This window comes from Taudactylus pleione, unplaced genomic scaffold (assembly GCF_031769625.1).
Source record: "Taudactylus pleione unplaced genomic scaffold, aTauple2 ptg000897l, whole genome shotgun sequence".
Lineage (NCBI taxonomy): Eukaryota > Metazoa > Chordata > Amphibia > Anura > Myobatrachidae > Taudactylus > Taudactylus pleione.
In genome coordinates, this window is record NW_028285298.1 from 602,941 (window position 1) to 628,193 (window position 25,253).

Genomic DNA, 25,253 nt, shown 5'->3' on the forward strand with positions numbered 1-25,253 from the left:
CTAGCATCCAAAGATGCTTCTCCAATGTAGGAGGCGGCATCTCTCATCTGTCCTAACAACGCCCTCTGGACGTCCGGAGCTTCATCCGTAAAGTGTCCTCCAAGGCGTTGGCCCACCCCTCAATGGCCTTGGCCACCCAGGAGATGGCCATGGACGGCCGGGCTACAGCCCCTGAGAGGGAATAAATAGACTTTAGACAAGTCTCCACCTTCCTGTCCGTAGGATCCTTCAGCGAGGATATAGACGGCAATGGCAAAGTAGCACTCCTGATGAGGCGTGTTACATGTAAATCGACTGCAGGCGGAGTTTCCCATTTCTTACAATGCGCTTCCGGGAATGGATAATTGGACGCCAAGCGTTTCTGTGGCAGGAATCGCTTACTGGGCGTCTGCCAGGCCACCGCCATGTGATCAGTCAACTGATCAGACAAGGGGAACGCTGCAGAAGTAACCTTAGCTTTTTTAAAACTAGGATACCTCGACTTAGGAGCAGGTGCCTCATCCTCAATCAGAAGAATGGCCCGCACCGCCCTAACCAGAGCCCGCATATTGATGGAAGACTTAGTGTCTACCTCCTGGACTGAGGCATCTGAGCCTGAGTCATCCTGCACCTCACCATCATCCGAGGACCCCTCAGAATCCGAAAGATGCGCAGCCTGCGCCATGACTGAGCGTTTAGACGCCCTGGAGGGCACGTCACTGCGCAACATCGACTGAAAATCCGAAGATGCTGCCACCAAATCTTGGACAGTGTGGGAAAGCGCATCCACCCAGGGTGGAGGAGCTGCCACAGGAGCCTGAAACGGCACCACAGCCTGCTGCGCCACAGGGGTGGACTGAATATACATTGGCAACACCGCATAGGGATCAACAGGCTGAGACTCCGGGGGAGTCTGCAATAATTGTGGGACACCCGGGGAATGGGGGATGGCAGGCTGGGGCAACGCCCTAGTAGGGGCGGCAGTCGGGACCGACAGACAGTCCGCGATGGACACCAGCACCTGGGAAAACATCGCCCAAGGTGGCTCCTGCGACATGGGAGGTTTAGACATACCAGGGAGCGCCTGGCACCGTCCGCACAGGCCGTCCTGTGACAAATCCTCCCTATCCACTCCTGCAGAACAGCGCCTGCAGGAGAACAATACCGGAGCCCCGGAGTGCTCAATCTCCTCCTCAGACATGACGTTGGAAGAAAACTTGCGCACTCACTCGTGTGCTGGACAACAGCCCACAATATGGCACCGTGTAGCACACAACTGTATGTGACGGACCTCACAAATACGTGATCTATATAAGTGAGGTCAGTAGAAATGCCCTTCCCCCGCACACCTGTAGGGCTTGTAGGAGAAGGAAAGGGATAGGTATAGGCTGACAGTAAGCAGAAAAAAGACACAGACAGGCAGCACTAGCAAAAGTCACATAACATGCAGGAAGATATACTCACTGCACCTTTCCACTACAATCAACCTCCCAGATTCAGTGTCTGGGAGGGCTATAGTGCTGTGTACACTGTCCTTGTCGGGGGAGAGGTACACAGGGAGACCGGTCCGCGTGCTCCCTGAAGATCTGCGCTGCCACTTGGAGAAAATGGCTGCTGGAGACCTCAGAGGAGGAGTGGCCGAGTAACTGCAGCTCAGCGACGCCAGACTCCGTGCTGAAAGGCGCGCTGAGCTGAGGGGAGGAGCCGCTAGACAGGGAAGGCTTCCTCCCCTGGCTAGCATATTTAACCCCCGGGTTGCCGGCATCCCGCTTGCCGCGATATTAACCCTGGTGGTCTAGTGGTCTGGCGGGGTATGCCTCCGCTGGAGGGGGGGCCCGCCGCCACCGCTAGCGCCCCCGGTCTGTCCCCTAGAACCGGGGGCATGGGACTGCATTTTTAAAAGGAACCCGCGCACCGCCGCTAATCAGCGGCGCGCGGCTTACCTTGATCTCCCCGGCGTCTCCGGCAGCAGTCCCGGTGGAAGCCAGAGTCCGGCTAGTACAGACTCTGGCTTCCCCCGCCGCGATCCCCAGTTCAGTGCTGGCGTCGCGGCGCCAGCAGGGAGGAGCGGCAGCGTGGGCGTCTGTACAGACAGCCCATCGCTGCTGCTCTAGAGAAAAACTCATAGTAAAAAAAGGAAATTAAACTAAGTTAAATAAAAAGCTTTAGGGGGCTGCTCCTGCAGCCCCCCCCCGCAGGGTGACCCGACTCCGGCCGGGCACCATCTTAAACTGAGGTGCCTGTGGCTCGGGGGCGGGGTATAGGGGAGGTTGGACCCAAGTGCATCCTGGGAGCAGCTAAAAGCTTTAACTCCATGGTGCCCGAGGATCCAGCTATACCCCAAGGTCACCCTGTGGACCCCTATGGACCCTGAAGTAGAAACACTGTATTCCTACCCGTCTTCGCTGCGGCAGCTGGTGGAGCTCTTATAGATCAGTTTAAGTTGACCACGGTACTAGTCCCACTTAGTGTAACGTTTGTTAGTATTAAATCTGGGAGGGAAGAATCGCCAATGTGTATATGGAAGTCCTGTACACAGTACAGCAATTCAGTCACTGAATGTTAATTCCACTTTTCTCTCTATAGGCACATCCAATTCTCAGGCAATCAGAAGGTTATTCAATATTCCTAGACAACTGTTACTGTAAAGTGTCCCGCAGTTCTATCCCAGGTTGATGGGCTATATTATCTCCTTTAAGTAGTGTATTCCAGCTTTCAAGTATCAAAGAATCACTGTGCTGTGAAATAGGACAGTCTTGGTGTGATTCGGAAAGCATGCAGGGTAAAGCTTGGGTTATGTCTAGACTGTACAGGGCTGATGGCCCTGTGACGTCACACCCACGTGACTCGGCCTGAAAGGGGGAGGGGCTGGGATGGTAACGGGGGACCAAAACTGGCCCCTCGCGGGCTCGCTACGCTCGCCACGCTTCGGGCACGGTGGCTCGCTGCGCTCGCCACAGATATTTATTCCCCCTCTATGCCCTAGTGGATGGTAACGCAGGAGCGGTCCAGCCTCCTGCAGCGGTCACGTGGTGTCTACGTCACAGAGGTCCTTTCTCCAACTTGGAAATAGCAGCAACCGTAAAGCTTGGTCAGTGAAGCAGGTAACTCCTATATCATGAAAGTGAAAGTAACACTGAGGTTCTGCTATTTGCAACAAGGTATGAGAAAGTCCACTAATACTGAGTGTCAGTGCAGCTCTGCCTGTGGTGCAATCAATCTTCCACTCACCACCTCTGGTGCAAGGCTATGTAACTTTTCCACTGCTGGAGCTGTATGTCTATGCTGTAGTTAATCGGTGGCCATCTTGTGGTTGGCAGCATGGCAACTCAAAGCAAGTGTTGCTGCTGGCCTGCGGCCATCTTGTGGTTGGCAGAAAAAGTTATAAATCGCAATAGGACAGCGCCTTCTCTTATAAGTAGTATAACTGAAATGAGGGTGCTTTGAAGTTACCCTATGATGGCTGCTGCTGTGGTATGGGGCAGGGAGGATGATTATCCTGTACTGCGTGTTGCCACTGTGGCTGTGTACCTCCACGAGCAGCTCTTGCTGCTGCGCTGGACGCCTTAATGGGGTGCTGCTCTTGGTCCCAACTTCCCACTGCTGTGGCTCACCTGACCCGGTCTATCTTCTGCGGGTCCCCGGCGTCCACGCTCCCGGCTCGGCTGCTCCACACTACACTAGAGCTTTGCAGCTTGGCGGTCTCTGCCCGCTGTCCTCGTGCTGCACGCCACACTTCTCCTCAGCTCCTGGCACGCCCTCTATAATAATTCACCCTCTTCTTCGCGGGCACCTGACCACACCCAACGCTTGAGAGACAGGACAGGCTCATCCAATCAGCACCAGCTGTCCCCTTGCTTCACACGTGCTGGGGAGATATGTATTAACTCCTTCCTTGCCCAAGGTGGTATTAACCCCTCACAGTCCTAGAGGTGTCCGTTTCATGGGTGTCACAATAGTCTAACACAAAAATATGATTTATTGTGATTAGTGTATAAAGTGTACTTCGCCGTTCTTCCCACGTACATTATCTAATAGTACATTATGCAATAGTATTTAACACAATACATGACATACACAAAAAAATTAATATGTGCATGTATAATATTTCACAGAATGGCCAATCAGAGAAGATGTGGCTGCAGGGGAGGAGCCACTGCCTGGGGAGGAGCTGGAGGTGGCAGAAATAAAGTAGGCCATAGGCCAAGAGATGGAGGCTGGTGGGGGTGGAGAAGAGGCCGGAGAGAAGGGCAAGAAGAAGGAATTGGCCAGAGAGGAGAATTGTGAGACTCCGGCTTTAAGTTCTCAACAGGTGGGGCAGGCAAAACGGTGAAGGATCACCACTAAATTATGGATAGATAACATCAGTGCAGTGTATGCATTAGATGTCACAATGATGGGCAATCTACAGTGTATAAGTGGATACACACTCACTGTCCACTTTTCTATGTACACCTGTAGACCTGCTTGTTAAAGCAATCATCTAATCAGCCAGTCACGTGGCAGCAACTTCATGCATAAACGATGCACACATGGTCAAGAGGATCAGTTGTTGTTCAGACCAAACACCAGAATGGAGAATACGTACTAAGTGACGATGACCCTGTATTGGTTCTTGGTACCAGACAGGTTGGTTTGAGTACCTCAGAAACTGCTGCTCTCCTGGGATTTTCATGTACAACATTCTCTGGCGTTTACACAGAAGGGTGCACACGGCAAAATACATCCAGTTCTGTTGGAGAAAACACTTTGTGGACTTACGCATAATGACCTATAAATACAACGATAGCTTCCTCTATTTACTATACAATGGGGCTTCTACTATCCCCCAGGCTACAGGTTTTAGAGCCCTATCTACTCTTGTGGGGGTTACTGTGGCTGCACTTGGCAGCTCCCTCCTATATATCGTATCGATACTCATGACATGGAAGTGTAATTGGCATTATATCAAATGCGGATTACTATATTCGTACACAATATAACACAAAGAAATGTGTCCAGTAAAAGTGCAGTTAAAGGCATCCGCTCCATAGCGAGAACTGTGACAAACGCTCAAGTCTAAATACCTCGCAAACGGGCGTATGATGTACCGTTCTGCCAGACCTATCTTCACGCCTATGTAGAAATACTGCTGTTTTGGGCATATATTTTGATTTATGTAACTCGACCTACACATACAATTATGCGTTTCAATTGTATTTTGCCTTGCCCAACAAGTTTTTGGGCATTAAAAAGGGTGGCAAAGTGGGCACAGGTGTCTCATGATATAATTTTGAATAAGCAGCTGTAGTTTTCCAAGTGTTAATTAGCCGTGGTCCACAAATTTGACACTTGGAACCCACAGAGGGTGGTCACAAATACGTGTGACCCACTAGCAATTTGCCTCGCCCAACAAGGCTTTGGGCATGAAATAGGCTGGCACAAGCACCAAGTCGAATATATTTGAAAAAGTAGCTATAGTTTTGCAAGGGTTAAATAGGCTTGGGCAACACAGAGGTTGGTCACTTACATATGTCCCACTTGCAACTTCCCAACAAGGTTTTGGGCATGAAATAGGGTGGCAAAGTGGGTACACAGGTACTAAATTTATTGCTTATGTATAGAGGTGGACATTAGCCAACATGATGTACATTGGAGCAGGCGAATGCTGAGTCAAGGGGGTCCCTCCTCCTCACAATTACGATGACCACATCCATACTTTCCTGCAGTCATTTCACGATCTCAGGTCAAGTCACAGTCAATTATCACATAGACTAGATACAGTATTTCCCAAACTCATTCCTCAAGGAGCACTAAACCTGGCCACACATCTAAAGATTATCTGTCCAACCAGCCAACTAGTTGATTGGTTGGAATGAAAATCTGGTAACGTACTGTATAGGAGTAAATGATGATCAGCAATTTGCTCCTAAATGCCAGAAAATAGATAAAAAAATGGTCGGTCAGACAAGTTTGTTAAATGTTTGATCTAAACAATTTGTTCAAAGAACAGTTTTTGTCAATTTTTGGGCTTTTGGGAGCAAATTGCTGATCATCAGTTACTTTCATACCTTACCAGATTTTAAAATCAACTAGTTGGCTGGTTGGACAGATAACACTGGGGAACAGTCAGTCAATCTGTTGCCAGGGATTTAAGAGTCGATTTCGATTAATTTTGTGCTCCTGATCAGAATATGCCATGCTTATTTTTCAATTGGCTCTAGTTTTTGAGATATGCATCTTTAATATTTATGAAAAATTAAATTAAACAATGCTAAAAATATTTTTTTTTATTCTGATTCAATTTGAATCGTAAAATGTTATAAAAAGACACAGGATAATTACATACATAAGTGTTAGGAAGCTATGAGAACCGTTTTTTTGTAGGATTTTCTTTTGTATTCTTGTTGCGGGCAGTCCCTCTGCAGACTCCAACAGTAATCGGCCATCATGTGACGATCCCACCTTCCCGTGATCTCTTTCTTCCATTACCTGAATATCCTGGTGGAACCGTTCACCCTGTTCTTCGATTAAATCTCCTAGATTGTACGGGAAGTGATCTAAATGGCTGTACACAAAAATGTACTTTAATACTCATGTTGGCACCTACTTTCTCAAAACATTTTAGCATGTGGTGGACTAATTCATGATAGCTATCTGCCTTGTGATTGGCCAAAAATTTTGAACGACAGACACATAACTCAGCCATGCTTAAGATCCGGTTTCAGTCATAGATGTGGTAAAATTTGGATCCTTCACCAATCTCCGTATCTGTGGGCCGTCAATTTTTCAATTCTAAGAGCTGGAAATGTTCGACGATAATACGTGAAACAATCGCCTGACTTGTCCAATACTTTTATAAATTGTTTCATTAAACCCAGTTTGATATGGAGAGGCAGCAGTATGATTTTTTTCAAGTAAATTAAGGGCTAATGAATGATGTTGGCTTCTCCTACAGTTATAACTTCTCTTGGAGGCCATACGGTTTGCTGCCAGTGCATTTGTTTTGCACGACTATTCCATAAGCATATGTGACAAGGATACTTAGGACTTCATTCAGAGTCGGTCGAAGCGGCCGCACGGTCGTACGCAGCTGATGTTCGCTAAACTGCGCATGCGTACAGGTCGCAATGCGCGTGCGCAAACTAGCCGCTACGATCAGAAATTTCTCTCTCCTTGAACACCGCCAGGTCGGTAGTTTGAGTGACAGATTGCGACGTTTGTGGGTAGTAACATGGGAAGGTGCTTGAAAACGGGGGTGTGGAGATCCGAACGCAGGCGTGCCTAATTATGCGAGCGGCGTTTTATGGGAGTGCATAATTAACAAAGTAGTGTCATGGCACACGTGACAGGGGAGGTTTTACACTGACATGATCGTAGAGCTTAAGAGAAGGTAAGGTCAACCTTTAGCTCTACGACCAGTTCCGATGGCATACGATGCTCGCGATTAATCCTTATGTAGCCGGAGATGACGTGCTATGCGTACGAGATGTGGGCGTATTTTTAGCGATCCCACCGCATCCACCCCTTGGTCGGCCAGCTAACGATCCGACCTTAGGGACGCAACATGCGTGTGCATCATTAGCATATCCGGCCCCTTTTTCTATACGACCGTGCGGCCGCTTCGACCGACTCTGAATGAGGTCCTTAGTATCTCCACTCTGCTGCCCAAGAAGAAAGTTTACCATTTTAAATCGACACAAACAGACCACTGATTCTGAGAATAAGCAATTTTTTCTAAGACTAAACTTGATATTTCATACTGTTCTTTAAGTTTCGTTGAATGGCCGAAAGGAATCAACGCAAATTTATTCCCATTGTGCAGGAATACGCATTTTAAGTTCCTTTTAGAACTATCCAAAAAGAGCCGCCAGTCTTCTGCTCGATATTCTGGTAAGCCCATCATCTGGAGAAGTTCTGGAATATTGTTGCAATACACAAGATTGTTATCTTGGCTAAAGAACGGCAATATGGCTTGCACTCTATTTCGATACGACGTTATAGTAACATCCGGCTCAGGACAGTGCTTTTCTTGAAGTCTGGATGCTAAAAGCTCAGCTCCTTTTTTCGATAAATTCAAGTCACGAATTAAATCGTTTAGTTCCTTTTGAAAAACTTTGTTTGGAGTAGAGGAACTTTCTTCAAACTCACTTTCATCTGTGTTGTCACTTGCACTGGATAAAATTAACATTTCCACATCATCACATTCAACTTCGCACAAAGAACTGAAGTACAGGTAAATCTTTGCTATGTGGTATCGGTTGTTTTGCAGAATTCATACTTGGGTATTCCCATTTGCGTTTCTTAAATCGATTCATAACTTTCACATCTACAGCACAAAAATAGCAGTCACTCAAGTGATCTTTTGGCTCACACCACATCATTGGTTTGCCGAAATGGAATCCTTTTCCATCACCTTTAGTCCAATTGCGGAGTGATTCCACGCAGGTTTTACAAACTTTGTGAGGTACCCAAATCTTGTCTTGCTGGCTTATGAGACGTCCAAAATAAGCCTGATACGCTTGTTTTACGAATAGAGTTATATTTTTTCTCTCTTTTGCAACACTATATTTGCCACAAATATATGAAAAAAAACATCAGCGTTGTTAGTACACCGTCTCCGAGAAGAACTAATTTTTACGGCGAAAACGTTTTGTTTCCCACATTCAGTGCTAACTCCCAACAAAAGCCGAGGACGTACTGAACAAAACAAGCCCAACCGGGGGGAAATTGGTTGTGGTGGGACAGAGAGAGGACCGAACAAAGGAACAGGAGATGTGCTAACTGCGTCACTCGAGCCTCTCCGTTGCTCCTCTCTGTATGCTGGGAGGAGGCGTGGCTGTGGTCTGGGGATGTCCCAGCAGGCTCAGCAGTGCACTGCCACGCCTCCTCCCAGCGTTAGTGAGGAGATATGAATGTGTTATGTGTTTCTCCTCTCTGTATGCTGGGAGGAGGCGTGGCTGTGGTCTGGTGATGTCCCAGCAGGCTCAGCAGTGCACTGCCACGCCTCCTCCCAACGTTACTGAGGAGATATGAATGTGTTATGTGTTTCTACTCTCTGTATGCTGGGAGGAGGCGTGGCTGTGGTCTGAGGATGTCCCAGCAGGCTCAGCAGTGCACTGCCACGCCTCCTCCCAGTGTTAGTGAGGAGATATGAATGTGTTATGTGTTTCTCCTCTCTGTATGCTGGGAGGAGGCGTGGCTGTGGTCTGGGGATGTCCCAGCAGGCTCAGCAGTGCACTGCCACGCCTCCTCCCAGCGTTAGTGAGGAGATATGAATGTGTTATGTGTTTCTCCTCTCTGTATGCTGGGAGGAGGCGTGGCTGTGGTCTGGGGATGTCCCAGCAGGCTCAGCAGTGCACTGCCACGCCTCCTCCCAACGTTACTGAGGAGATATGAATGTGTTATGTGTTTCTCCTCTCTGTATGCTGGGAGGAGGCGTGGCTGTGGTCTGAGGATGTCCCAGCAGGCTCAGCAGTGCACTGCCACGCCTCCTCCCAGCGTTAGTGAGGAGATATGAATGTGTTATGTGTTTCTCCTCTCTGTATGCTGGGAGGAGGCGTGGCTGTGGTCTGGGGATGTCCCAGCAGGCTCAGCAGTGCACTGCCACGCCTCCTCCCAGCGTTAGTGAGGAGATATGAATGTGTTATGTGTTTCTCCTCTCTGTATGCTGGGAGGAGGCGTGGCTGTGGATGTCCCAGCAGGCTCAGCAGTGCACTGCCACGCCTCCTCCCAACGTTACTGAGGAGATATGAATGTGTTATGTGTTTCTCCTCTCTGTATGCTGGGAGGAGGCGTGGCTGTGGTCTGAGGATGTCCCAGCAGGCTCAGCAGTGCACTGCCACGCCTCCTCCCAGCGTTAGTGAGGAGATATGAATGTGTTATGTGTTTCTCCTCTCTGTATGCTGGGAGGAGGCGTGGCTGTGGTCTGGGGATGTCCCAGCAGGCTCAGCAGTGCACTGCCACGCCTCCTCCCAGCGTTACTGAGGAGATATGAATGTGTTATGTGTTTCTCCTCTCTGTATGCTGGGAGGAGGCGTGGCTGTGGTCTGAGGATGTCCCAGCAGGCTCAGCAGTGCACTGCCACGCCTCCTCCCAGCATTAGTGAGGAGATATGAATGTGTTATGTGTTTCTCCTCTCTGTATGCTGGGAGGAGGCGTGGCTGTGGTCTGGGGATGTCCCAGCAGGCTCAGCAGTGCACTGCCACGCCTCCTCCCAGCGTTAGTGAGGAGATATGAATGTGTTATGTGTTTCTCCTCTCTGTATGCTGGGAGGAGGCGTGGCTGTGGTCTGGGGATGTCCCAGCAGGCTCAGCAGTGCACTGCCACGCCTCCTCCCAGCGTTACTGAGGAGATATGAATGTGTTATGTGTTTCTCCTCTCTGTATGCTGGGAGGAGGCGTGGCTGTGGTCTGAGGATGTCCCAGCAGGCTCAGCAGTGCACTGCCACGCCTCCTCCCAGCATTAGTGAGGAGATATGAATGTGTTATGTGTTTCTCCTCTCTGTATGCTGGGAGGAGGCGTGGCTGTGGTCTGGGGATGTCCCAGCAGGCTCAGCAGTGCACTGCCACGCCTCCTCCCAGCGTTAGTGAGGAGATATGAATGTGTTATGTGTTTCTCCTCTCTGTATGCTGGGAGGAGGCGTGGCTGTGGTCTAAGGATGTCCCAGCAGGCTCAGCAGTGCACTGCCACGCCTCCTCCCAGCGTTACTGAGGAGATATGAATGTGTTATGTGTTTCTCCTCTCTGTATGCTGGGAGGAGGCGTGGCTGTGGTCTAAGGATGTCCCAGCAGGCTCAGCAGTGCACTGCCACGCCTCCTCCCAGCGTTACTGAGGAGATATGAATGTGTTATGTGTTTCTCCTCTCTGTATGCTGGGAGGAGGCGTGGCTGTGGTCTAAGGATGTCCCAGCAGGCTCAGCAGTGCACTGCCACGCCTCCTCCCAGCGTTACTGAGGAGATATGAATGTGTTATGTGTTTCTCCTCTCTGTATGCTGGGAGGAGGCGTGGCTGTGGTCTAAGGATGTCCCAGCAGGCTCAGCAGTGCACTGCCACGCCTCCTCCCAGCGTTACTGAGGAGATATGAATGTATTATATGTCTCAAACATGACTACCAGCTACGTTATCACAAATAAAACAAACTCTTGTTATTGTTGAAAGAGGGCAGTTGTTAAAAAAGCTAAACTGGGGGGCGTGGCCTGGCTGATCTAGGGAACAGACGTAAATCACATCGGCTCCTGAGCTACAGAGTCAAATTGACCCGCTTTTGACGTCCCCCTGGACTTGAGGGGTGTTCACCACCCACAGAAGGCCACCTGAGACCAGAGGAGTTGGGCTTAGCGGAGTCGGGAACCACTTTGTGTGATTCCGCGGACTGCGGCCTAACTGCTCCCTCAAGGCCTGGGACTCAATTTATCACCCAACCCAGAGAGGCTCCGGCACCCTGCTACCCACCCTTCCCACATCGTGTTCCCGTGGTGGTTTCCTGCAGTTCCCGCGGTCCCCAGTTTGCCAACACTTACCTTGGGTGGAGAGGAGTGATCCCGGACTGGTCCGCCTGGCCGCGATCTCCGTCTGCCCTCGGACAGGCCTCCGGCTCCCTGCTGCTGCCGACGCTGCTTCCGGATCTCCTGCTCCTCGGCGCTTCTCCTCTGACATGGACGCCGGGTCCCGGCCGCTGCCGCCGCCCGGCTGCTGGACTGGGGACGCTGAATCCGGGAATCTCCCTTCTCAACGCCCACCCTCAAGTGCGCCCGCTGCCGGGCTGAGATCTCTGCTCCTGGCTCCCCCGCACCGCGCCGCTCGGAGGCGGCTTCCAGGCTATCACCGCTCAGTTGGGGCTGAGAGTGTCAGACCACCTGCATCAAGCCACCCTCCATCCGACTCCCTGCTGCTACTGCTGCTGCCGCCTGGCTGCTCGGCTGGGGCTGCTGCCGGCGTCTCTGGCTTTGGGCAGATTAGTGGTAGCGCATTTAGTGTTACCCCTGTGTCCTGCATTTAATCGTACAGCTGACGGGGCACGACCTTGGGACAACTGATGGCTGCTGGAAGGGTCCGGATGGGTTGCTCCTGAGGTCCTGCTGGTTCCCTGACCCCACTGGTGAGTGTTAATGCTCCCTTGCTCTGGTGTTTTCAATTTCTAATACTTCAGCCAGCTGTTCACTCCAGGGGAATTAATTACCAGCTACTCTGCAAGTCTTCCAATTCTACTTCTCCCTGATTGAGGATTTGGCGCCACCCTGTGGTATACAGCTATAACCACAATTTATACATTTACATGTCTTCTCTTACATACTACTATATTAATATATGTAATCACTCGAGACTCTGATACTAGCTTCATTGGAAATGTGATATTGGCTTTCACTATGAATACCTAGCCAGCCGCCTCGGGGGGTCTGTGCTCATTTGCAGTCTCTCTATGTGACGTCTTTTTAAGTAATATATTCTGCATGCCTACTTCGCCTTCATATTATATTATCATCTCTAATCATGGGCAAAGATAAAAAATCTGCTAAAAAAAGGGAGGACCCTCGTCCCCGAAATGATTCCTCTCAATCGGACCTGAGACCCTTCCTTCTCCCAACCCCTTCCAAAGAAGTTCCTGCACTCAATCCATCTGATTCACTTTCAAATCCTTCTAACCCGCCAAGCCCTTCCTCAGTTGAGGATTCCGCCCTTCAATCCTCTTCCAAACTGGGCAGCGAGATTAAAGAAATCTTGACATACATCAAGACATTGCCTACCAAACAGGACCTACAAACTACCATCAGGCAGGAAATGGCGTCTGTTAAGCGGGACTTGTCACTACTTTCAGATCGTCTCACGTCATTGGAAGAGACTCAAGAATCTACGGACACAACACTATCTAAGTTGACAGATATAATCTCATCACAGTCCGCTGAACTGCAATCTTTAAAATCCAGGGTGGATGATCTAGATAATAGAGGGAGACGAAATAACGTTCGCATCAGAGGCCTTCCCGAAGATGTTCAACCTCCTAACCTTATCGACGCCCTGACTAAAATTTTCAACGAAATCCTCGGCAATGACCCACATGATAAAATTATTTTTGACAGAGCTCATCGGGCGCTACGTCCTAGAGGTCTTTCATCTGATAAGCCAAGGGATGTAATCTGTCGCTTACACTATTTTTCCCACAAAGATGAGATTATGCGTAAAGTCAGACAATTGGAAGGTGTAGACTTCAATGGAGAGACTATTCACATATATCAAGACTTATCTTGGCATACTCTTCAACTTCGCAGAGCCTTAAAACCGCTCACTGATGAACTCCGCAAGAGGCAGTTGAAATACCGATGGGGCTTTCCGTTTCATCTTCAGGTTACTTTCTCCGGTAAACCACATCTTCTTCATAATCCCTCAGATCTTCCAGCGTTCTGCTCTATGCTAGGCCTACCACTTATTGAAACGCCTGAATGGAAAGATCCTCTGGCCCAAATGGTCTTACCTCCCCGCTCAGAGGCCCACCCTTCCTGGCATTCGGTTCAGCATTCCAGAAGACGATTAAAAACTCATCCTCATCCGCCTGATTTTGAGGACACTTGAGGTTTTTTCCTGATAGTATATTTTTGCTACAAGCTTAATGTTTTCTACTATGTTCAGGTTTACTATCATATTCATACCCTAGAAAATATTTTTGGATGTAATATCTAAATTTGTGATTTATTATGATCACACTGTCTATGCCAATATAGTCTTGTAGGTCTCAATTATTTGTTTCTGGTTCTACATTTCGGGGACGATTGATTACCCTCACTGTAGTTACATGTTTTCATGTTCTAATCCCACTCTTACTGACATTTCCTAGTTTATAGATATTTAATATCCGCATTTGTCTTTTCTATTACCAAGATGTCACTGTTTAAATTTTGTTTTTTGTTTTATATTAAGACTGCGTTTGACTATGACCCCCTATGACCCCCAACCCGCTATCTATGTTACTATTTACTGAGATATTGGTTTATTATAAATTTTCCATTGTCTCAGACGCGGGAATTCTAATGTTCTTGATGTTGTATAATGTTGTATTTTTTTGCTTTCTTGTTTTTTCTTTATTTTTTGTCTTCTTTTGCTTTTCCTTTTCCCCTGCTTTTCTGCTTTTATTTTTTCTTTTCCTTCCTTTATCCCAGGGACCACTACCATACTTCCTTTCAAATCTCCTCAGATGACTATAGCTGCCAAGCTTATTGTTTCCTCCATTAATGCTCGAGGCCTAAACATCCCTGAAAAAAGGTCTAAGCTTTTACGTTCTTTATGGGCAGATAAAGTAGACGTAGCTATGATTCAGGAAACTCATTTTAAATCTGGGGTTCGTGCACCTTCCCTTCTTGACCGTCATTATCCTACGGTTTTCTTTAGCAATAGTCCTGAAGGGAAATCTAAGGGAGTTGCGATTCTTTTTTCAAAATGTTTACCCATTTCCGATGTTAAAACTTACAAGCTGATTCCAGGTAGAGTACTTCTAATTACTTGTCAACTTTTTCACCAGGACTTTACATTTATTAACGTATATGCCCCTAATCAGGCACAACATAGCTTTTTGAAATCTGTTCTGGATCAGCTTGATTCTCGATTAAAGGGTATTTTAATTTTAGGGGGAGACCTTAATTGGACTATGGATCCTTTACTTGATGCTTCTTCTACTTCCCCTCGATTCTCACAAGCTAAGTACAAACAGGTTAAACAGAGTTTCCATAATCACCAGCTGGCCGACTCCTGGAGAATTTTGCATCCCACAGGTCGTGACTATTCATTCTACTCCAACCCCCACAAGACATACTCTCGTTTGGATTATTTATTTTTGAGTCACAGGCATCTCCACTTGCTCGCTGACGCCAATATAGGTCCCATCACGTGGTCGGATCATGCCCCTGTTTCTTTAATATTGACATTACTTGGGTTTTCTCTCGGTCGGTGGTCTTGGCGGCTTAATTAATCCCTACTACAAGATCCCTATTGTAAGACAGAAGTTGACACGGCTCTCTCGGACTATCTAGCTTTTAATGTAACTCCTGAAGTTTCACAGGTTACTATCTGGGAAGCTCATAAATGTGTAATCAGAGGCAAATTTATTCAACTCGGCTCTTACATTAAGAAACGGAAAACTGCACAGATTTCGATTCTACTCCAGCGTATCAATTTATTGGAGACTTCACATAAATTATCTCTATCTGGCGATATTTATTTGAAGTTATCGGAGGCTCGTGCGGAACTTAATAGGATACTTTCCGATAACATAAAGTTATCTTTACGGAAATGTAAGAGCCGGTTTTATCAGTGGGGCAATAAGCTAGGGAAGCTTTTAGCACGGGCTTTGAGGACTCAGCGAGCTTCTGGATTTATCTCAACTATTAAAGATAGCTCAGGCTCACCGCATTCATTGTCATCTAAAATTGCTTCTTGTTTTCGAAAATATTATTCGACTCTTTATAACCTGGCGGGTTCCTCTTCTATATCATCACCTCCTGTTTCTTCCCATGACATATTAGACTATCTCTCCACAGCCACCTCTCCCACCTTGTCTCCTTCAGATAGAGACGCCCTAGAGCTTCCCTTCACAATGAAAGAACTCGATTCTGTCTTATCTTCTTCCCCCTCAGGTAAAAGCCCAGGCCCAGATTGTCTAACCATCGCATACTATAAAACCTTTAAAGATAAATTGGCCCCTATGCTTTTAAATGCCTTTAACACAATCTCCGCAGATTCTCAGTTCTCTAGACAATCTTTAGAAGCATATATTTCAGTAATCCCTAAATCAGGCAAGGACCCCTCCCTGTGTCCGAGCTACAGACCCATTTCACTCCTTAATGGACTAGAGACAGAGATATTAAAAAATGGATTGCCATTGAAGGCTGCTTCATGAAACAACACCCTGAGATAGTTCCATGGTTGCCGTCTCTTCCTAAGATATCCCCTCCTCACCCAACAATCTCTCCCACCCTTTCTTTATGGAAGACTTTAAGGCTTATCCCTACTATCTCCTCACTTTTTGGCCCTCTCACTTCGTTTTTGGCTAACCCAAGGTTCCCGCCAGGTTTAAACCCCTCCCATTTTCCCAACTGGACCGAGGCGGGTCTCTTCAGAGTTGGTCAGCTGGTATATGCTTCTGGCATTAAACAGTTCTCAGAGATCCGGGAGAGATGGAACATTCCTCAGTCAGATTTCTGGAAGTTTTTGCAAGTACGCCATTTCCTTACCTCAGATAACATGCTTACCTTAGCAAAAAGGGACCTCACTAATTTTGAGAAATTATGTGTCACCCCACTATCCCCCACTCACACAATATCTGCCCTTTATCAACTATTACTATCCAGTCAAGTGTCTAGCATTCCACCTTGGGCTAAGGCATGGGAGAGAGATTTAAATCTAACTCTTTCTGATTCGGACTGGCAGACCATCTTTCTTAAAACCCACACCAGCTCCATTTGTATTACCGTTAGGGAAACACAATCTAAGATTTTAATGAGATGGTACCGTCATCCTGTCATATTGCATTCCATGTTCCCATCAGTTCCCAATACTTGTTGGAGATGCTCTTCCGCTGTAGGCTCTCTCCGACATATTTGGTGGGATTGTCCTTCACTATCAAATTTTTGGTCCGATGTTATTTCTATCTCTCAACAAATTTTAGCCTTTCCCGTTCCCACAGGTCCTGAATTTTGGTTAATTAACCATTCGTCGGTCCCATTATCCCAGTTCAAGAAATCCCTGCTTCGCCATTTGAGTAACGCAGCTCGAGCCGTAATACCCGTACTCTGGAGATCTACCACTCCTCCTACACGTAAAGACTGGTTTTCTAGGCTTGATTATTTTATGTCAATGGAAGATATTTTATGTTCCTCTCTTGATAACCCCTCTGAATTTGCCAACACCTGGTCGCCTTGGCTAGACTATAAATCTTCAGATACATATAGGAATTATATATCTTCCATCTAATCCACAATATAAATTATGATCCATAGAATAACAACTAGTATTACTCTTATATACACGATAGTCCCTCTTCTTCTTCCTTCTCCCCCCTTCCCTTCTGTTTTTTTATTCCTGTCCTTCTCTTTCTCTCTGTTTTTTGATTTTTATTTTTTTATTTTTTACTTTGATATAAAATTGTGTTACTTGTACTATTAGCCTGATTTTCTAAGAATACGAATACTTAATCATTATCTGTTTCGGGTTTATCAGATGTGAAATGTTTATATCGATTGTAATATTTTTTTTTTTCCTAAATATTCTACTAAAAACAGAATATACAAAAAAAAAAGCTAAACTAATGGTGCATACGCACGGTCAGATCTGTCAGATGAACGACTGAACAATTTTACAAACGATTTGAACGACTGAACGATTTCAGACTGTATTAAAATGAATAAAATCGTCCAACTCTGACTGCAAACACATCAGATGTCAGATATCGTTAGCTGACTATCGGGAACGCGCATCGTTCATCGTTGCATGTCAGATTTTGTGTCAGATATGAACGATTTTAAAATAGTTATCATTCAGATCTGACATAAAATCTGACCGTGTGTGTGCACCATAAGTCGATTCTCTTAAGTAAAGCAGGCCTAGACTAGTAAAGGTACTTCAAATGGAGAAAATTATTTAATTTTATAGTTTTTGATTCGTTTGAAAACTGGGACCAATTCAGCTATAGCGAAGATCCAATGCGAAAATAGGACCTGCGAGTACTCTCAAACCGATCTTAAATCGGTTGGAGCACTTTAAAATCGGACAGGGCCACTCACGATCACGATGCGCATACCCGCTGGTCGTACATCGCATCTTCAGATCTTGCCTACAGCAAGCAATGTCTGCCAATCTCGTACATTATGCACTGGAAATCATTATCCCCAGGATCTCCTGGCCACCCCCTTACCCATGAGGCCATGGCCCTTTTTCAGGTGCACTTATCTTATGTCCCTATTTAAAAAAAAATGGGGAGGGGCACCAATGCTCTCTCTGGCACAGGGCACCAAAAAGTCTAGTTACGGCTCTGACACACAGTTCACGTTTTCCAGGTCACCTAGCAGGAGCACAGGTGTGTTCATTTCGCACTGACACATTTTAAAGATCAAAGGAAAGGGGGTGGTTGGGCTGCACATCCTAATTTAAACACACTATGAGGCGCTACCTTGCTGAGATCTGTAGTTCTACAGCAGAAATAGGAGGGAAAAGCAGATGCACACTCTAAGCACTAAGAACACTTAATATCACAAAATATGTAATAAACTGTCAATAAACATGGTTTTAAATTGAGGTTCTTATTTTAAAGATCCACAGATAATTATTTCACTTGCAATTCTGTGAGGATACCTGGAAAACATGCACTGTTTGGGGTCCTGAGGACCGAGTTTAAGAACCTGTGGCCTAGTGTTAGTGTGTCTAATCTAAAGGCCCCCTTACATCAGCAATTGATTGCAGCAATCATGCAATCTGCAATCGATTGTGTACAAAAATCTTTCCCTTTTTCTATCGATTGCAGATTTACCACAATGGATTGAAAAAAGGAAAGATTTTTATACACGATCGATTGCAATATGCACGATTGCTGCAATCAATAGCTGATGTATGGGGGCCTTAACATTAAAAAGTATTGTGCAATTTGTCAGTAGTGAGGAATACACCACACTGACCCCTCCTATGCTTGTGGAGGTTGCTGTGTGCAGCTCTCTCTGTCACCATCCAGTCATCTCATGTCTTTCACTTCCTATATAATACCCCTTTTACACCAGAGCAAAAACCTGGGTTTTTGCTGGGTCGCAGCTCAGTGTAAAAGGGTCCCTGAAAAATAACCTGGGTCAAGTGACCCTGCAATCCAACCCAGATAGCTACCAGGGTTGGACCCAGGATGGACCCAGGTAATGGTGCAGTGTAAACGGTGCAACCCGGGTTATCTGACCTGGGTCATGCCTAAAATGAGCGGATTGGTGGTTGTGGAGCAGTCACCTCCCACTTTTTATGACCTCACAGGTTTAGCAGGGCAGACCTGAGTTCAGTGTGAACAGGGCTGACCTGGGAGTAACCCAGATCAAAGGTGCAGTGTAAATGGGTCTGACCAGGGTTGGAACCATGTCCAAAAACCCAGGTCGGACCTGGGTTTTTGGTGGAAAAGAGGTATTAATGGTCTTATTTCCTGTATTAACATAGCTGCCAAGTAAGCTTATAACAAGCGGAATTGGGCTTGCTTTTTTGCAAGTTGCTTGTTTTTTTATGGGTGCTTGTTTTTGGGCTTTTTTTTTGTGTGTGTATTGCCGAGGCACCCCTGGAGAGGTAGAGGTGTGTGTGTGTGTGTGTGTGTGTGTGTGTGTGTGTGTGTGTGTGTGTGTGTGTGTAGGGATGAGCAGAACGATTCACTACACTGAATTGAGCCACATGGCTCAACTCATACCTCTTTTCCACCAAAAACCCAGGTCCGACCTTGGTTTTTGGACATGGTTCCAACCCTGGTCAGACCCATTTACACTGCACCTTTGATCTGGGTTACTCCCAGGTCAGCCCTGTTCACACTGAACTCAGGTCTGCCCTGCTAAACCTGTGAGGTCATAAAAAGTGGGAGGTGAATGCTCCACAACCACCAATCCGCTCATTTTAGGCATGATCCAGGTCAGATAACCTGGGTTGCACCGTTTACACTGCACCATTACCTGGGTCCATCCTGGGTCCAACCCTGGTTATTTTTCAGGGACCCTTTTACACTGAGCTGCGACCCGGGTAGACCCAGCAAAAACCCAGGTTTTTGCTCTGGTGTAAAAGGGGTATCAGTGAAGTGTCTCGAGTCAGTATCTCGAGACACGACTCTTTATGTAGTGCAGCGCTGTAGCCAGCAGAGTGAGTCTCTGACAGCTCCGCCCCCCTGCAGCCCAGCACTACAGCTCAGGGCTCTCACTGAATCTCCTCCTGAGTCAGTGAACTCCCCGAGAGTGAGTCACGTACACTGCTGATCTGACACAGTGGAGAAGTATGATCAGGTCGGATCAGCAGTGTAGGGGGTGAAGCTGTCACTCGCTCTAGCTCCCACTGACAGAGAGGCTAGGAGAGGTGACAGCGAGGCTAGGGGAGCTGGGTGTCTCGACTCACCAAACACTGAGTGACTCGAATCATTCACTCATCTGAATGATTCCAGTCAGTGTGTTGAGACACTCACTCACTAGCCATCTCTATGTGTGTGTGTTGTGTGTTTTACACTGGTAGTGACTGAGGGAGGAGGGAAGGTTGTGTCTGGGGAATAGAGGGCAGTGGACAGGGTGAAGTTGGAGGGGGCAGGCAAGGAGAGGTAAACTAGATGATAGAAAGGCAGCAGGTACATGGGGGTGAGTTAAAATTACTGAGACTATTAAAAAGAGGGGATAATGGAATTAGACAGGTGACAGGAATGAAGGAGGTAAAGAAGAGGGGTGAGAGAAATTCGGAGAAGAGTCAGGTAAAGGAAAGGTGGGTACACACTAGACCAGGGGTCTTCAAACTTGGCCCTCCAGATGCTGTGGAACTACACATCCCAGCATGCACTGCAGTTTTAGCATGCTGTTATATAAAAAAGGTGGCAGTGCATGCTGGGATGTGTAGTTCCCCAGCAGCTGGAGGGCCAAGTTTGAAGACCCCTGCACTAGACGATATGTCGCCTGATCCTGCTGAATGGGCTGCCATATTGTCCACATCGGCCAGTGTGTACCCAGCTGAAGACTGGCAAGGGAATGAGGTATGAAAAGAGGGAGGAGGTCAAAAATATGGTAATGTCTAAATCCCCTTCATGGAGAGGACCCTGACGTCATCAGCCAGTGTCCAGCATCATACCCTACCATCCAAGTGGGCATAGAGGGGGAATATAACCATGTAGCGGGCCATCGTGCCCGAAGCGCGGCGAGTGGACAACAAACATGTTTAAGTGGGGACAAAGTACTTGTTTAGCTGGCCGTCATGGGCAAGAACTGCACTTCCGCCCTCACTCACGTCACTTCCGGGTCCCTAGCGCGAAGGGGAAATAAACTCAACCGTAAAAATATGGAGGCTGGTGTAGAGGGTGACTAGCAATATAGGCAGATAATAAGGCTGTGCATACACTAAACTATTTAGGTTAGAGAAGAGGGGGAATAAAGGAAGTTAGACAGGTAGAGAGTGAGGGCAAAGAGGCACCCCCATAAATTGGGCTTTTTAGGATTGGTTTGAGCATGTTTTGGGCCTGTTTTTTACTTATAGGTTGCTTGTTTTCCACTTCAGAGTTGGCAGCACTGTGTAATAAAATACTTTACTCATACATGGAGCTGCCTTGTTCGCTGTGCTGTAGTCACAGTGCCATATCATGGTCTTTACTTGCCCGGCCGTTTTGCCCCCGCCCCACCGGCTCCGCCTTCGCCTCCCAGATACTGTGACTAATTTTGTACACTACACTGTTTCCCTTGTGAGAAGTTGTGTAACGAGCCAGCATATCCGGATGTCTGAAGGGAGAGAGAAGAAGAGAGCAGACGGTGGTGAGTAGTGTATGAAGCCAGCCAGACAGTGGTGGGCTATGGATGGGCCCGGGGAGCCTCGGAGTGACAGTGAGGGGAATTCCCGGGGAGAGAGACGGATGCTGGTCCAGGAGAGGGTGCAGGCTCCGGGCCTTGGAGTGTACTTGGCACCATATTGGGCACTTGCTGGTGTGACTGAGATGTCCTATAATTCTATATAAAGGCTGGAGCTATATAGACTGTAGGACGCCTGATGTGGGGGTGGGGTGCCCTTGTATGGGAGCAGGTATGTGCATGTAGCAATGTCAGGAGCCTTTGTTGCAGTGCAGATGATTAAAGGAGGATTCCAACTTTACATGCTTCAGTCTGCAAGTGTGTGTGTGTGTGTGTGTGTGTGTGTGTGTGTGTGTGTGTGTGTGTGTGTGTGTGTGTATTTTAGTACAGATACTATACATGGAATCTGCTGTGGAAAAGGATATACAACACTCTGCCCTGCAAATGATGTCACTGATTGTGTGGTCCTAGGCATGGGTAGTGCATTGTCATTATTAAATGCCATCTTCTGTCTGGAGGAGGTACTCTGGGCAGCAGGGATACCTCCAGTGCTTGTCTGTGTGTAGGGAGTTCAGTGCTCATGTGGTTAAAGTTTGTGGAATGTGTTTTATACAGAAAGTGAGGGTTTTTTTTTTTTGCAATACCAGTTAACCTTGTTTAAAGATCCCTGTGCCCGTACACACGTGTGCCCATGCCCTGCCCCCTGTAGTAACGCTATCAGAGTTTAAACTGTCAAATGCTCAGATTGGTCTCTACCAACTTACAGACCCTACAACATGACCCTTCCCAGCAGGTACACAAAGCTCCGCTCCTGGACTTCTCACTTAATTTATCATTGCTGTCACCTGTGTTGAACTAACTATTTAAAGAGTTTTTAACACAGGTGACTGCAATCCTAAATAGGAGGACCAGGAGTAGATAACTGTGTACCTGGTGGAAGCGGTCATGTAGGAGGGTCTGTTTATGTCCTGGCTTTCCAGGGAAAATTCCCTGGCACTTTTTTTTTATTTTATTTTTTCCTTTAAAATGCTATGGTAATTACATAACAGGAAAGCTGACAAAAATAAATAAACTACAGGGAAAAGAATTCCAATAGTGGAAATACTGCTGCAAACCGGGGGAGGGGAACTTCTGTAATAATACTATTGTTACACCTCCCCTGACCCCTCTCCTAAAGCCGGGTACAGACTTGTATGACCATCAATCCTGCCATTGGTTAGGCCGATTTACCTTCGCCCCGGACCAGGAAAGATTGCCGTACACATCAGAAGATTTAATGAACAACGTAACTTATTCCAGGAATAAAAGGATAGTGGAGGTCATATCCCAGGAATAAAAGAATAGTGGAGGTTGCCATTATTGTGGGCGTGCTTGTTGTTTTTTAAACGTGGCCTTATCTTATTAGAGGACTGCTCTTGTGGAGTAGGTGTGCCCTAAACATGAGGAAATAAGCTTTGTCCTCTGAATGAATTCGTTTATAGTCTGCTTTGTGGTTTGTTTTTTTTCTTCCTTTAAATACTGTCTGCAACCCTTAGGCCGTATACAGTACTGTGAGGTGACAGAACAGGTGTGACACTGATGTGAAGGAGGATGGGTATGCGGTTTTTTATTTTGACTATACAGGAATCTCCTGTACCAGCAGAATGATGTGGCAGGATATTGTTTCACTACCTGTCTGTCTTACAGGTAGGGAGGCAAATCTCAGGATCGGCGGGATTTGAATCCCGGGATTGGAGCAACCAATCCCAGGATTTCGGGAGTAGTGATCGAATGCGCTGTTTAGTGTGTGTTTGTTTTTTGTTTTGTTTTTTATGCCGGGCAGCGTTGAGTACCTGCAGTACTCGCTCAGACGCTGTCCGACTCAGCACAGCATTACGTGACGTCAGAGGTCACGCTGCGCAGCCCCACGGCGGGGCTTGCTCCTTCAGCCGCGCCCGCCCGCCCCATTTACCAACTCAATTCCGGGTACCCCGGGATTGAGCGTTTTTCAATTCCGAATCCCAGGATTGAAAAAAAATGACCCGCGGCTGGCCTTCATAGTTACAGGATTCATAGAAACTTAACATTAGCACAGGGCAGCTCTGCACTTTATCTCAAGGCTGTTCTGTGGACCTTTGTAATCCTCATGCGGCAATTCAGAGTCCAAAAGGAGTTAATGATCTAAATAGTAGACTTCCTGCAAGCTTCACAGAACAGAAAACAGGGCCTGATTCAGACCCGGACGCTAAGCTGTGATCGCTCGTTATGGGCGAAGGGCGCCCGTCTGCGTATGCATCGCAGTGCGCAAACCAGTCACTGTGATCGGGAATCGTGCACTCGTAGCTCAAAGACTTGGCGCTATTTTGAGTGACAGACAGCGCCGTTTGTGGGTGGTAAGAGGAAGGTGCTTGTGAACGGGGGAGTGGTGCTGTGAACGCAGGTGTGTCTGGGCGTCAAAACGGAATTTTATGGGTGTGCATAATTAGCATGAAAGCGTCATTGTACTCGTCACTTGGTGGTTTTTCAGCCTGCAGTGATCGCAGTGCTTGCGGTGGGGTAGGGGCTACCTCAAGCGCTGCGTGCAGCTCCGATGGCTCTCGATGTTACCGATTAATCACACTTCCTGGAGATGACGTGTTAAGAGAGGAAAGTGGGCGTCTTTATACCAGCGTACGCTCACTGCCGTCGCTCTATAAGACATAGAGGGCGTCCTTCCGCCACACAGTGCGATTGCGGAATTTGCATACCCGGCCCCTTTTTGCAGCGAGCGATCGCGGCTTAGCGTCCGGGTCTGAATCAGGCCCAAAGTGCATGGGTTCCAGACAGTAGATGCTAGGGTGGAATTTCACATTGTCAGACCCCATGATGACATTTGGGGGTAAGTTAGTCTCCAGACTCCCGGGTCCCTCTAGCTCTCTGACGGTTACAGTGGGGGGTCTCTTGCTGGACGGTTGCATACACCAGACTGGGCCCTTACTTCTGGTGCTTCATCAGATCCCTGCCCTTAAGGGGCCACATCCCCTAAGGAGACTGAGTAGTTGGGATGTTCGTGCTGTCATTAAGGGTGTATTGTAACACAAGCCATAAAGGCCGATTTATTCATGCTGTCTGTTCATATAATGTGTGTTTAATGGGAAGGTGACAGGTCTGCATAAGATCACTGCGTCGCGTCTGATAAGTTTGCTACCTTTTGCGCTTCGGGTTTTGGACCGCTGACCTTAGTCCTGCGAGTGACAAATTATTCCTATCATTTATTGGTTGTACGCTTAATCTGATTATAGGCAGTATTCGATTGTTATAGGCAGTGCCCGATCTCCCGTTTAAAGTGACGGAAGATCGCGGGGCGCCGTTCAATTGATGCCGATTATTGCGCCCATAGAGGTCGGGTTCAGCCGTGTGAAAAGGCTACCCCCAACCAAAGTGCTGGGCGCGATTGTGAAAAGTGCCGTTTGGGTGCCCCAATAATTGAATAGCTCCATCGGGCACAAAGGGGGGTAGAAACAGTTGAATACCACCCTATATGTGTGTGTGTATATGTGTATGTATATATATATATATATATATATATATATATATATATATATATATATATATATTTTTTTTTGTTTTGTTTTGTTTTGCATCACAATTGGTCTATTCAGCAAAATGAACACCCTGAACAATAAAATATCAAATTAAAATTGCTATTCATCAGGGATACGTCAATAACTATCCTGGAGAAACCGTTTCAATATCGTTATTCACAAATAACTTGTCTGTAAAGGTGTTATTGTTGGCTTCCTCATACTGTACTTC

At 47.1% G+C, this 25,253-nt stretch overlaps 1 protein-coding gene across 2 annotated transcripts in view; it reads left to right on the forward strand.

Annotated features, from left to right (window-relative positions):
- The first annotated feature begins 21,263 nt into the window (after nucleotides 1–21,263).
- TRAF2 (TNF receptor associated factor 2) overlaps nucleotides 21,264–25,253 on the forward strand; it is a 69,216-nt gene continuing 65,226 nt past the window's right edge. For both annotated transcript variants that reach the window (XM_088459193.1, XM_088459194.1), the window contains exon 1: nucleotides 21,264–21,446. The gene's annotated coding sequence lies outside the window, so the exon portion shown is untranslated. The remainder of the gene's footprint in view (nucleotides 21,447–25,253) is intronic.